The sequence below is a fragment of the Cryptomeria japonica genome, chromosome 10 (assembly GCF_030272615.1).
Source record: "Cryptomeria japonica chromosome 10, Sugi_1.0, whole genome shotgun sequence".
NCBI lineage: Eukaryota > Viridiplantae > Streptophyta > Pinopsida > Cupressales > Cupressaceae > Cryptomeria > Cryptomeria japonica.
This window is the reverse complement of record NC_081414.1, coordinates 256,651,774-256,663,738: the sequence shown is the minus strand read 5'-3', so window position 1 is coordinate 256,663,738 and position 11,965 is coordinate 256,651,774.

The following is an 11,965-nucleotide window of genomic DNA, read 5'->3' as shown; positions in this document are numbered from 1 at the left end:
AAAGAAGCTAGTACCAGTGGTGAACCAAGACAAAGCAGAGAAATGGATGATGAGGAGATCCTGATGGAATTTGAAGCTCTTCTTGCCAAGAGACTTCCTAAGGGAACCGATAAATACAGAGGTAAGCTCCCTTTGAAATGTTTTTCTTGTAACCGAATAGGACACATTGTTGTAAACTGTCCAAATGGTGATAGCAAGGACAAACTGGAAAAGTTCAAGAAGTTCAAAGGAGGAAACCGGAGAAACTATTTTGTAGTAGTTGATGAAGGTGTCACTAATGAGGAATCGGAAGATGAAGAAAATGAGGATATTGTGTTTGTAGCAGTCAAGGAAGATGTGTCAGACAAGAAGGCTCTTTTCTCCCACTTTGATAATTCTAATGAGTGGATTATTGACAGTGGTTGTTCTCACTATATGACTGGTGACCAGAGTAAGTTTCTTTCTCTGGAAGAGTATGATGGTGGTGTGGTTCGTTTTGGTAATGATGCACCATGTATGGTAAAAGGTGGAGGGTCCATCTCTTTGAATGGAAGAAGCAATGCTGACAATGTGTATTGGGTAGAAGGTCTAAGGCACAACCTTTTGAGTGTTGCTGAACTGAATAATAATGGACTCACTCTAGAATTCAAAAATGGAGTGTGCAAAATCAAAGGAAAGAGTGGTGAACTGATGGCTACTGGCATGCAGACAAAAGGTAACCTATTTCAGCTAAATGCTAATGTCAGTACATGTCTTATGGCTAAGTTTGAAGATAGCTGGATATGGCATAAGAGACTCTTCCATGTAAACTTTGACAATATTGTGAAGGCTAGTAAGATCAAGGCAGTTAGAGGATTGTCGGTGTTGACCAAACCAGAAAATCTTTTGTGCAGAGAGTGTCAACTGGGGAAAATGTCTTCCTCAACTGTCAAAGGTAAATCTTTCACTGCAGACAATCTACTTGATCTTGTGCATACTGATTTGTGTGGTCCTATGAAAACTAAGAGTGTGCAGGGAGATAGGTATTTTATGATTCTTACAAATGATTGCTCAAGAATGATGTGGGTCACATTCTTGAAGGACAAGTTTGAAGCCTTGGGAAATTTCAAAGCTTTCAGAGCACTGGTAGAAAAGGAAAGTGGTAGTGTAGTGGATAGGGGCTTTAATTGAATGAAATGAATTCATTCTATTAAATGGTAAAAGAGGTATAGTGAATTTAAGGGTTAAGGGTTAAGGTTAAATTCTTTAACCATGCTAAAGGGTTGAGTTAACCATTAATGGTTATGAAGACTTTGGGGACAAATTTGTAAGAGTCCTTCCAAATTTGGGGGTATTAACTTGTTGAATGGATAAAGGGTTTAATGCTTTTTGAAGACTTTACTCCAAATTTGAGAAGTGACCTCCTCAAATTTAGGGAAAAGAGATAATGGATGGGTTTGGGTTAATTAGTTAGGATTAGATGGATTCTAGAAGAAATTAGGAAGAGGGTTTAGGATGCAAGTGGGAGGTGTAGGATTTTGCAAGTGGATGAAGGGATAATGGGTTTTAATTGAATTTAATTCAATTTGGTTGCAATTAAATTCAATTTAGGATAACTATTTTAATTAAATTTGAATTTAATTAAAAAGTGGATAGGGGCTTTAATTGAAAGAAATGAATTTATTCTATTAAATGGTAAAAGAGGTATAATGAATTTAATTGAGTAATTTTACTTAATTAAATAGAGGAATATGAGTAATTTAATTAAATTGGATTTAATTAAATAGAGAAATGAACATAAAATATTTATTTAGGAATGTGGTCATTTTTATACATCTACATTTAGCCCCTCTTTGAAGTGACGTGTGTGCACATGTTATTTCAAAGAAAATGATGTGTCGTTGCGATTTTATGATCAATGTTGTCTTTATGGATTTTCATGTCGTGTCCCAGATTTGATGTGTGATACCCCAGATTTGATAAACGATGGTGATAATGCCCCCTCGGGAGATGAATCAAAATTTTGAAAAATTTGATTTGATTTGATAATTGTGTTTGCGGTGCAAAATTTTGGCTAAGTGAAATGTTTAAATTGATTCATCTCCCGATAATTGATGTGTACGAGGGTATGAGGGATTCCACGAGCAAATTACATGCTCATTTTCTCAACCCTAATTTCATTTTACCCTATAAAAGGAAAAAAGTGCATTGTTTTGTCTCATTTGTGCTTGTTGACTTTAGAGAAAGAGACTTTTGGAGAGAAGACAAAATGCCTATTCCCTATTCTACACATCGATTCAAGCGCGTTCAGAGGCATCGGAGGCCTGCTGCGTATGGACCACCGGCAAGTCAACCCTTTTGACCCCTTTTTGATTTTTAATTTGATCGTTTTTGGTCAGTTTTTGATTTTTGAAATGCGGTTTTTACGTTTTAGCGCATAGGAGTCTTAGTTTAGTGCATACGAAAAATTTGGTAGCGCATAAGGTTGCAATTTAGGGTAGCGTCCGAAAATATTTAGGGTAGCGCATGAAATTTTTAGGTTAGCGCATGGCCTTAGGTTAGTGCATGATGGGCATAGGGTAGTGCATCGAGTTAAAAGGGTAGCGTATTGGGTAAACCTAGCGCATAGGGTCCACAAGAGGTCGTATGGGCAGGGGGATGTAGCGCGTAGGTTAGACCTAGCGCATAGGGTTAAATAGGTAGCGCAAGTATGGGATAGATTAGCGCATGGGTGGGGTTTAGCGCTTAGGGTAAATTGGTTGGCGCATGGAGAAAAAAGGGTAGCGCATAGATTTAGTCTAGCGCATAGGGTAGATAGGATAGCGCGTGGAGAAAACAGGGTAGCGCGTAGAGTTAGTCTAGCGCATAGCCAAATTTAATTAGCGCATGGATTGGGTTTTGCAAGATTTGGCGGTTTTTTAATGTAGAAAATTACATAGGATAAGGTTAGTTTTGCCCTGGGAGGTGGATTTTTGTCATTTGCCGTGTCGGTTGTCTTGTTTTTGATAATTTGTCCAATATGAGTATTGATATAACTTGGTTTAATTTGCGATTGTTCAAGTTATTGATGTAGATATTAATGTGTTTTTGATTGAACCATGAATTGAGTTGCACTGTTTCAAGTTAAATATGTGTGGAGCCTGATTTGTGTTACAAGCTGATATGAATATGGAACTTGAGTTGTGTTACAAGTTGATATGGGTTGGAAACTTGAGTTGTTTTAAAAGCTAATATGGGTGGGAAACTTGAATTGTTTTACAAGTTTATGTGATGTGGAGATTTGAGTTGTTTTACAAGTTTTGATATGGTTTTTGAAGACTTGAGTTGTATTACAAGTTGATATGGAATGATATGATGTGAAATTTGATTAGATTTGCAAAATGTTTCAAGGTTTTGATGTGATTTTGATTTTGATATCTTTGTTTTGATGAGGAAATTGATATTGGACTTGTTTTACTTTTTGACAGGAGTGATTGAGAGTGGTTTAGTCGCGCGAGTGGTTCCCCAGACCATGGGCATTGATACCACGGTTGACACAGGCTGACCTAGATGTCATTGAGAGATGCAGCTTGTCATTTGTATTGGATATGCCTCGGTTCACTGTGAACTGGGGTTTACTTATAGCGCTCGCCGAGAGACGACATAGTGATACGAACACCTTTCACTTTGCTACTGGTGAGATGATGGTTACTCCAGAGGACTATTATAGGATATTGCAGATTCCCATAGCAGGTGCATTATTGTCGTATGAGCAGATCGAGGAGGGTGGGACTGAGGCACTACGACGCATATTTCATGATGAGACAATGTGTGGGTATGAGATCCCTTGGTAGGAGTTCTTGGATCTGGACTATGTGCCTCTTCCGTCCGTACTAGCAGGTTTCATAGGTGGATTCCTTTGTCCTGACCGTAGGTCGAAGGGATTTTCTATGGGTTGGGGATTGGTGCTTGAGGAGATGGTGACACAGGGCCGCAGGTTTGCGTGGGGATCGACCATGTTAGCTTATTTATATAGCGATTTACATGAGGTTGTGTATCTGGGTTACGAGAGTTTGTCAGCTGGTGTGACACTCTTATAGGTATGGTGCTGGGAGCACATTCCAGCAGCGAGGCCACTGGTGGATAGAGACAGGTCTGCTGGGTGGGCATATGCATATGGTTACAGGGGGCTAGTTGTCCAGCGTAAGCCAGGCAAACTTGAGCACTGGAGGAGGGTGTTGGATGATATCGATACGCTCATCTGGCGACTATATACAGATTGTGAGGTCTGGGTCAAGGATGGGTTGGATATGCCTTATGTTTTCATGAGTCGATTTTTGATAGGGCAAATGCCCTTTATGATTGAAAGATTCCAGGTTGGCAAGATTTTGCGGCAGTATGGTCGGCAGCAGGGGATACCACAGCCTGTTTGTATGCGTGTCGGAGATAGGATATACCAGATTGGGGCCCTACTATTGATAGTGGAGTGGCTGTAGAGGAGTTCTCCAGCTTAGCGGGTCAGATATGGGACTATGCTCTCGAGATACTAGATGTGGGGATGACACATGAGTGTAGCATCCTAAAATTGTGACACTTGCAATTTCGACCGCATTTGGGTCTTCACGATGGCGACGCAACACTAAACCTGAATGGAGACCCCGAAACTTGCTCACGACACCAAAAACTACATTTTTCCAGCACCCTGGCCTGATCCTCCTTGCACCCTGCTGTCCCGGGAGGTGGGACCAGAGCGCCCAGCGCCCTGGTCCCCCAGGACCATGGCGCCCAGCGCCCTGGTCCCCCAGGACAATGGCGCCCAGCGCCCTGGTCCCTGGCCCTATTTTGGGCCCGGTCTCCTATGGGACTTCGGGTCTTTTTGTTTGCAAATTGAAAATTATATTTCCTGGTCGGCCTAAGGTCGGGAAAATCAGTCTTTTAACCCTAATTGGCAAGTATATAAACTACATTTTCCTCTCTCATTTGGATGGAGGGAAAATAGATGGAAAAGGCTTGAAAACGATATTCAAACATTCAAGCATTCAAGCATTCAAGCATTCCTTCAAGCAATTGATCATTCTAAGTCTCCATTCAAGGCTAAGTGTTGCATTCAAGACAAGGATTCAACCATTGAAGAGGAGATCACTTACAACACATTACATGCTACAACATACAACATACAACAAACAACAACATCTATACCTTCGCATATAAGGATACAAACATCCTTACAACAAGGTATTAGTACTTGTTTTACATTACATTTACAGCATTTCTCATTTCTTGGTTAATTCCAAAACCGGGGTTTGACCTAAGGGCAAACCCCTAATCCCTAACCCCCCAATCGTCTTCTCTTTTCTGTGTGTAGGTTGCAGGTACGCGGCTGAAATTGAAGATCTGGAATCCTTGTGCAGAGACGAACAGATCCCCCTTCGTTTCGCGGATTTTTTGGAGGACCGTGTGCACGCCGGGCGCCATCGTCCTGTCAACTTTTGCTCAAATTTGCAGGACAGCGCCGTCTCGACATTTTATTGCTAATTCCAGGTCCGCAGCTTCATCCTATATCCCTAACTCAGTTTATAAGCGAATCTTTCTCACTTTCTATGCATTCCTAGCTTAATCATTCTATCTACATTCTTTACAAAAGAGGGTATCCTTGCTATCACAACCCTTGAAACTCATATAGAATCCAATCTTGCATTGCATGGGATTGGATCTTGTGGGTTTCAACCCCTCTTTTGAATGTAAAGTCTCTCCTAAGTGAAAACCATCAACCCTAGTGACTCTCCCTTCTCTCTCCTTGGAGTTGGGGAGGGGAGAACGACTAGGGTTCGATTTTTCCGCTTTACATTTTGGTGAACCCGACGTGAACATCCTTTCTGATTATTCATAGTTAGATCTGAAAATTGGATTCCTTGATTACATTTCCATGTTTGACCTTTGGCAAAATTTTAGAGGTTAATTGCATAAAAACCCTAAATTTTCTTTTTAAGTAATTAAACTTGTGAAATGTTTAATTGTTAATGCTTGTTTCAGATCTGCCCTTCTATTACAAATTATCAATTCATATTTGCGCTTTGATTTTGAAAATTAAGTGGTTAAGTGTCAAAACCCTGATTTTTGAAACCCTCTTGATTCAACCTTTGACTGATAATTTCACTAAGCAAAACATCTCCAAATTAGCTGTAACTTTGGATTCCGCAATAAAATCACAATATCTTTCATCCCTGAAAATTTGGAAAAAAGTTGCGAGGACCGTGTGCACTCCGAGCGCCATCGTCCCCGACATTTTTTCCGAAATTTCGGGAGCTAGATCTTACTGTATTTTTCTGCTAAAATCTAGAATTTTGGCTGATTTTATCAATTTTAACACCTTCAAAATTACACTCAAAGTTGGTCTAACGATTGCTTGGATTGAGGCTTCTAATCATTCAAAATTTGTTGAAATTGAAATTTGTGTCAAAATTGTGTTTCTTACAGTCCTAAATCTGAAAAGTGTGTTATCATTCATTCGAAATTTCAGTGATTTATTCAAATTTTTGCAATTTGTGACTTTTGAAATTAAGTGCTTAATTACAACAACTTTGATTTCCGCTTTCAAAATTGAATTTTGCATGAAATTGAGTCAACTTTCAAATTTCAAAACTTACATTGCTTTTGGTATTCCCTCTAAAATCATAAAATTCAAAATTTCAGTTTCCCTCTCTTTTTCAAAATTCAAATTTTGCATTTTTCGACAATCTTGGTAGGGTTCAATTTCGAGATTGCAACTTTAATTTGGCCTATCTACAGATCGTAAAATCACTCAATTTTTTTAGATTAGCTCTAAAATCATCATAACTTTCATCCCTGCAAATTTCGAAAAAAGTTGCCGGGACCGTGTGCACTCCGAGCGCCACGGTCCCTGACATTTTTTCTGAAATTTCGGGAGATTGTCCTGATTGTATTTAACAGCTTAAATCCAGAAGATTGGTTGATTTTACTGAAAATTGCTACCTCTAAAATTCACAATTTTCTCTCTCTCTCTAGTGCATGAGTTTTACAACAATAAGCCCTACTTACGCTATTCCCGTTAGACGAAGCCGTAGAATTAAGTCTTTCCGAGGTTTAACTACCGAGGAGATGGAACCTAATTTGAATGGTCTTTTTAACAAGGACATGGGTAATTCCTCTAATCCTCTTAATGATGAAGAAGCTCTCCATGAGGTTTCTATAGAACAACTTTCAAAATTGGATAACCAATTTGACAATTTTCGACAATGGATGTCTCAAGAATACCCTGATAGACAAGCTCTTCCTTTAATTGAGGGTCTAAAACGTATGCTTCAAAGTGATAAGAATGGAATTGATATTTTGCGTGGTATTGCACACATTGTGGATTCAAATGTGATGCCTATGAAAAGTTGTGCCGAAACCTTAGGTTATACACAACCTCCTACTCAAGTCAATCATTCTATTCCTTTGATGACTTATATTGCTAGCATACCTACCTTTACATCAAACATAATGGCTACTTCTACACAAGACATTCCTCCTGTGATCACCAGTCATGGGGGCAACCCTTCTTCTTCAATTAACCCTCTTCCTTCATTTAATCCGACTTCTTCATTCATTCCTTCAATGAGTGTCCCTATTATATCTTCACAAATGAACATGACGCAAGGGGGCAATTCATTCAATCATTCCATTCCTCCTTGTAGTGTTCCTCCTGTCCAATCATCTCCTATGACTAATTATCATAGAGTCCCACCACCTTACTCTTTACCTTCTTTCAATAACATAACACCTCCATCTCAATCTAACACATCTAATATGAACTCTTCGACTGAAGCGACCATTAACAATCTTGCACAAACTGTCTCTTCTTTACAGCAACAAATTGCCTCTATGAATCAATCTAAGTTTAGTGTGCCCACATTTGATGTTGCGAGCCCACTTTCTCTTGACATTGTTCGAGCTATTCCCCCTAAACATGTTGAAATTCCGCATTTGGAGCTTTATAATGGTAAGGGTGATCCTCTAACACATGTTAAGACCTTTCAAACAATATGTACTGATTTTGCTTATGACCAAAGGTTGCTTGCAAAATTGTTTACTAGAACATTAAGAGACGAAGCCCTACAATGGTATTGCTCGTTGCCTTCCTATTCTATTACTTCTTTCGAACAACTTGCAAATGCTTTCATTCAACAATTTCAAAACAATATAAGTCCTAAAGTTACTTTGATTGATTTAATGCATTGTAAACAAGGTGTTAAAGAAAAAGTGACTGATTTCATTGGTAGATATAAGCATTTGTATGCTCAAATTTCTTTTCCAGTGCCTGACAATGATATTCAAAGAATCTTTATTTCTAATTTACAAAAAGATATTCGAGACAAACTCTTGTTTTCTGAGTTTACTTCTTTCCAACAGTTGTGCGCAACTCTTCACAATTATCAACTGACTGTGAGTCAAATGGAACAATCACATCCTATGACTTCGAGTGATAAGGGTGATAGTAGTCAACAACCATTTGGGAAGTTTAAACCGAACAGAGAGTCCATTAAATTCAATGAAAACATCATCAACAACAATGTGAATGCAGCATCAGGTATGTCTCCTATTTCTAAGTTTTTCAAGAGAGAAAGAAAGTTTACTCCTTTGAATGAATCATTGCATAGTATTATGAATAAGTTATTGGAACAAAATGTGCTTACTCTTCCTCCTATAAGGCAAATTGATCCTGCAAAGATTAATTCACCTTATTTTGATAACAAATCTTTTTGTCAATTTCATCGTCAACCTGGGCATGATACTGAAAAATGTTTTGCTTTAAAGGGGAAAATTCAAGATTTGATTGATAATAATACTATCTCTGTTTCTGGTGTGAATGATAAAGGTAATACATCTGTAGCTCCTCCTAACCAAAATCTTCAGATTTTTACTGATCCATTGCCTTCTCATACCTCTAATGCGATTGATACTACTAATTCCTTTGTCTCACCTGATGATCTTGTGTCCATGACTCCGAATGTGATTAACTTTGTGGAGCAGCAGAAAATCCCCAAAGAACTTTCCATCACCTTTGATTCTAGTGAAACTATCAGGGCACCTGATGGTCCTTTATATATAGTTGCAAAAGTCAAAAATACACCTTGCCGTGGAGTGCTTATTGATCCTTCTTGCATGGTTAATATCATTACTGGAGAATTTCTTTTTACTTTGCAATTGAATCAAGTGATCTATGACAAAACAGATGTGGTTGTGAAACTGTTCGATGCATTTTCTTCTCTTGCAATTGGTTCTATTACATTACCTATTGAGGTCCATAACAAATCCCTTGATGTGAACTTTGCTATTATTCCATCTTCCGAACAATTTCGTGTGAAGCTTGGCTATCCTTGGCTATCTTCCATGAAAGCTATCGCTTCTCCTATTCACAAGTGTTTGAAATTTCCCCATAATGGTGAAGTTGTTACTGTCAATCATAGTCTCTTTAAACTAGCTGAAAGAACTTCTAGCGTTCCTCTTGATTACTTTTGGCCTAAACAATTCCAATCTCTTCCTCCGCGAAGTGATCATCTTTTCAAATCTTATCAAAAGTGGAAAACAGATATGATCCTATCTTTAAGTGAACCTAGAACACCCAAACTTGACATTCCTATCATTCTTGAGAAGGAAGTTCTTCCTTTGAAAGATAAAACTAATGTCTTTCCTCAAGAAGATTCCCAACCCATCCCTATGGATGTGACTATGCCTATGATTAATAAACTTCCTAAAAGTAGACCTATCCCTCCTCGTCATGATGGACTTGGTCTCCTTCCAAAACCAAATATTCCTCCTTTATATGGAGCAGTTCCTCCTCCTTCCTCTTATGGAGAGAAGAGACCTTCCTCTTCTCCTATTGTTCAGCCTAAGAGACCACAACCTAAACACCCAAGTGATAAGGATGAGAACATTCCTCCTCCTCAATCTTCTCAATCTTCCTACTAAGACTAGACGAAATCGTTCTGCACGTGAACGCCGACGAAAGCGTCATCTTAGAGCTCAGGCAGCTGCCTCTCAAACTTTGCAATCCCCAAAAACACCTTCAACAAGCATTATTCCATTTTCTCCTCAGCCGGAAATTGAGCCAAAATCTCCTAAACATAAGATGCATGATGGTCTTGATCCTGTGCGAGTTAAAGACCCTATTTTTATAAATCTTGATGATGATATAGATGAAAATGTTACTTCTCTTGCTTCTGATAGTGAATATGAACTTGTTGATATTGATAACCATTTATCTAATGAATTTTCTAAAGCACTTATCCTAGCTCCTAGACAAGAACACCGCGGCTTGGGATATGAACATAGCCCTTGTTTGGATCTTGTGATAGCTCCATCTGTTGTGTTGGATGTTCCTCCTCTAGCGTGTTCCCTGCCTTCCCGAAACATTGATCAGCAAGATCGGGGGGTAGATGACGTGCTAGACTAGTTTCATTAGCATAGCAGATTCTCTCCCCCTCTCTTTTGTTACTTCTTCTATATGTTATTCTCATTCTTCTATTTGTTGTTCTTAGTGTTGTCTACTTGAGGACGATGCAAAGCATTGAGATCTCTCGATCTCTCTCATGTTGACTCAAAAGACACATGTGTTCCCTTCTTCTAGGTGACCTTCCTTGATTGGGGAATGAAGAACAATTATGCATACATACATATGATATACATGAATTATCATACAGCATACTCACCCCGAGGAAAGCGAAGTCACCTCGTGCTTTGTGTTTTGTGTCTATTATCCTTGGGCTTATCTCACACTTGGGGGCTAAATCCTTGTGATAACGTGCTCCTTTCCCTTTTCTATTTTCTTATATGTATCACTACCTTAAAGCAATCACCCTCGGTGAGGCGTGTGCGATCACTTTAACGTAGGGGGGCATACATCCCGTTCATATCTTTTCAAGATACTTGAAAATTTCTTGACAAATTTAGCTTTGTCTTGAAAATTTTTGATATCTTTCTTGCATGACTCATAGTGAGGGAACCTTACTACTGATAGTCATGGTTCTCCCTCGTGATCTTCCCTTTTACTTTGTCAATCGAATTCGTAAGATCCTTAGTCCATTGGGGGCTTGGTGTATCTTGCCTCCTTGACGTGGTGAAAGTTTTTCAATGTTGTTTCCTTGTACTTTACCGAAAGTATGAGCGTACGCTTATACTCCCGCTAAAGTGGGGGCTAAATGTAGCGTCCTAAAATTGCGACACTTGCAATTTCGATCGCATTTGGGTCTTCACGATGGCGACGCAACACTAAACCTGAATGGAGACCTCGAAACTTGCTCACGACACCAAAAACTACATTTTTCCAGCACCCTGGCCTGATCCTCCTTGCACCCTGCTATCCCGGGAGGTGGGACCAGAGCGCCCAGCGCCCTGGTCCCCCAGGACCATGGCACCCAGCGCCCTGGTCCCTGGCCCTATTTTGGGCCCGGTCTCCTATGGGACTTCGGGTCTTTTTGTTTGCAAATTGAAAATTATATTTCCTGGTCGGCCTAAGGTCGGGAAAATCAGTCTTTTAACCCTAATTGGCAAGTATATAAACTACATTTTCCTCTCTCATTTGGATGGAGGGAAAATAGATGGAAAAGGCGTGAAAACGATATTCAAACATTCAAGCATTCAAGCATTCAAGCATTCCTTCAAGCAATTGATCATTCTAAGTCTCCATTCAAGGCTAAGTGTTGCATTCAAGACAAGGATTCAACCATTGAAGAGGAGATCACTTACAACACATTACATGCTACAACATACAACATACAACAAACAACAACATCTATACCTTCGCATATAAGGATACAAACATCCTTACAACAAGGTATTAGTACTTGTTTTACATTACATTTACAGCATTTCTCATTTCTTGGTTAATTCCAAAACCGGGGTTTGACCTAAGGGCAAACCCCTAATCCCTAACCTCCCAATCGTCTTCGCTTTTCTGTGTGTAGGTTGCAGGTACGCGGCTGAAATTGAAGATCTGGAATCCTTGTGCAGAGACGAACAGATCCCC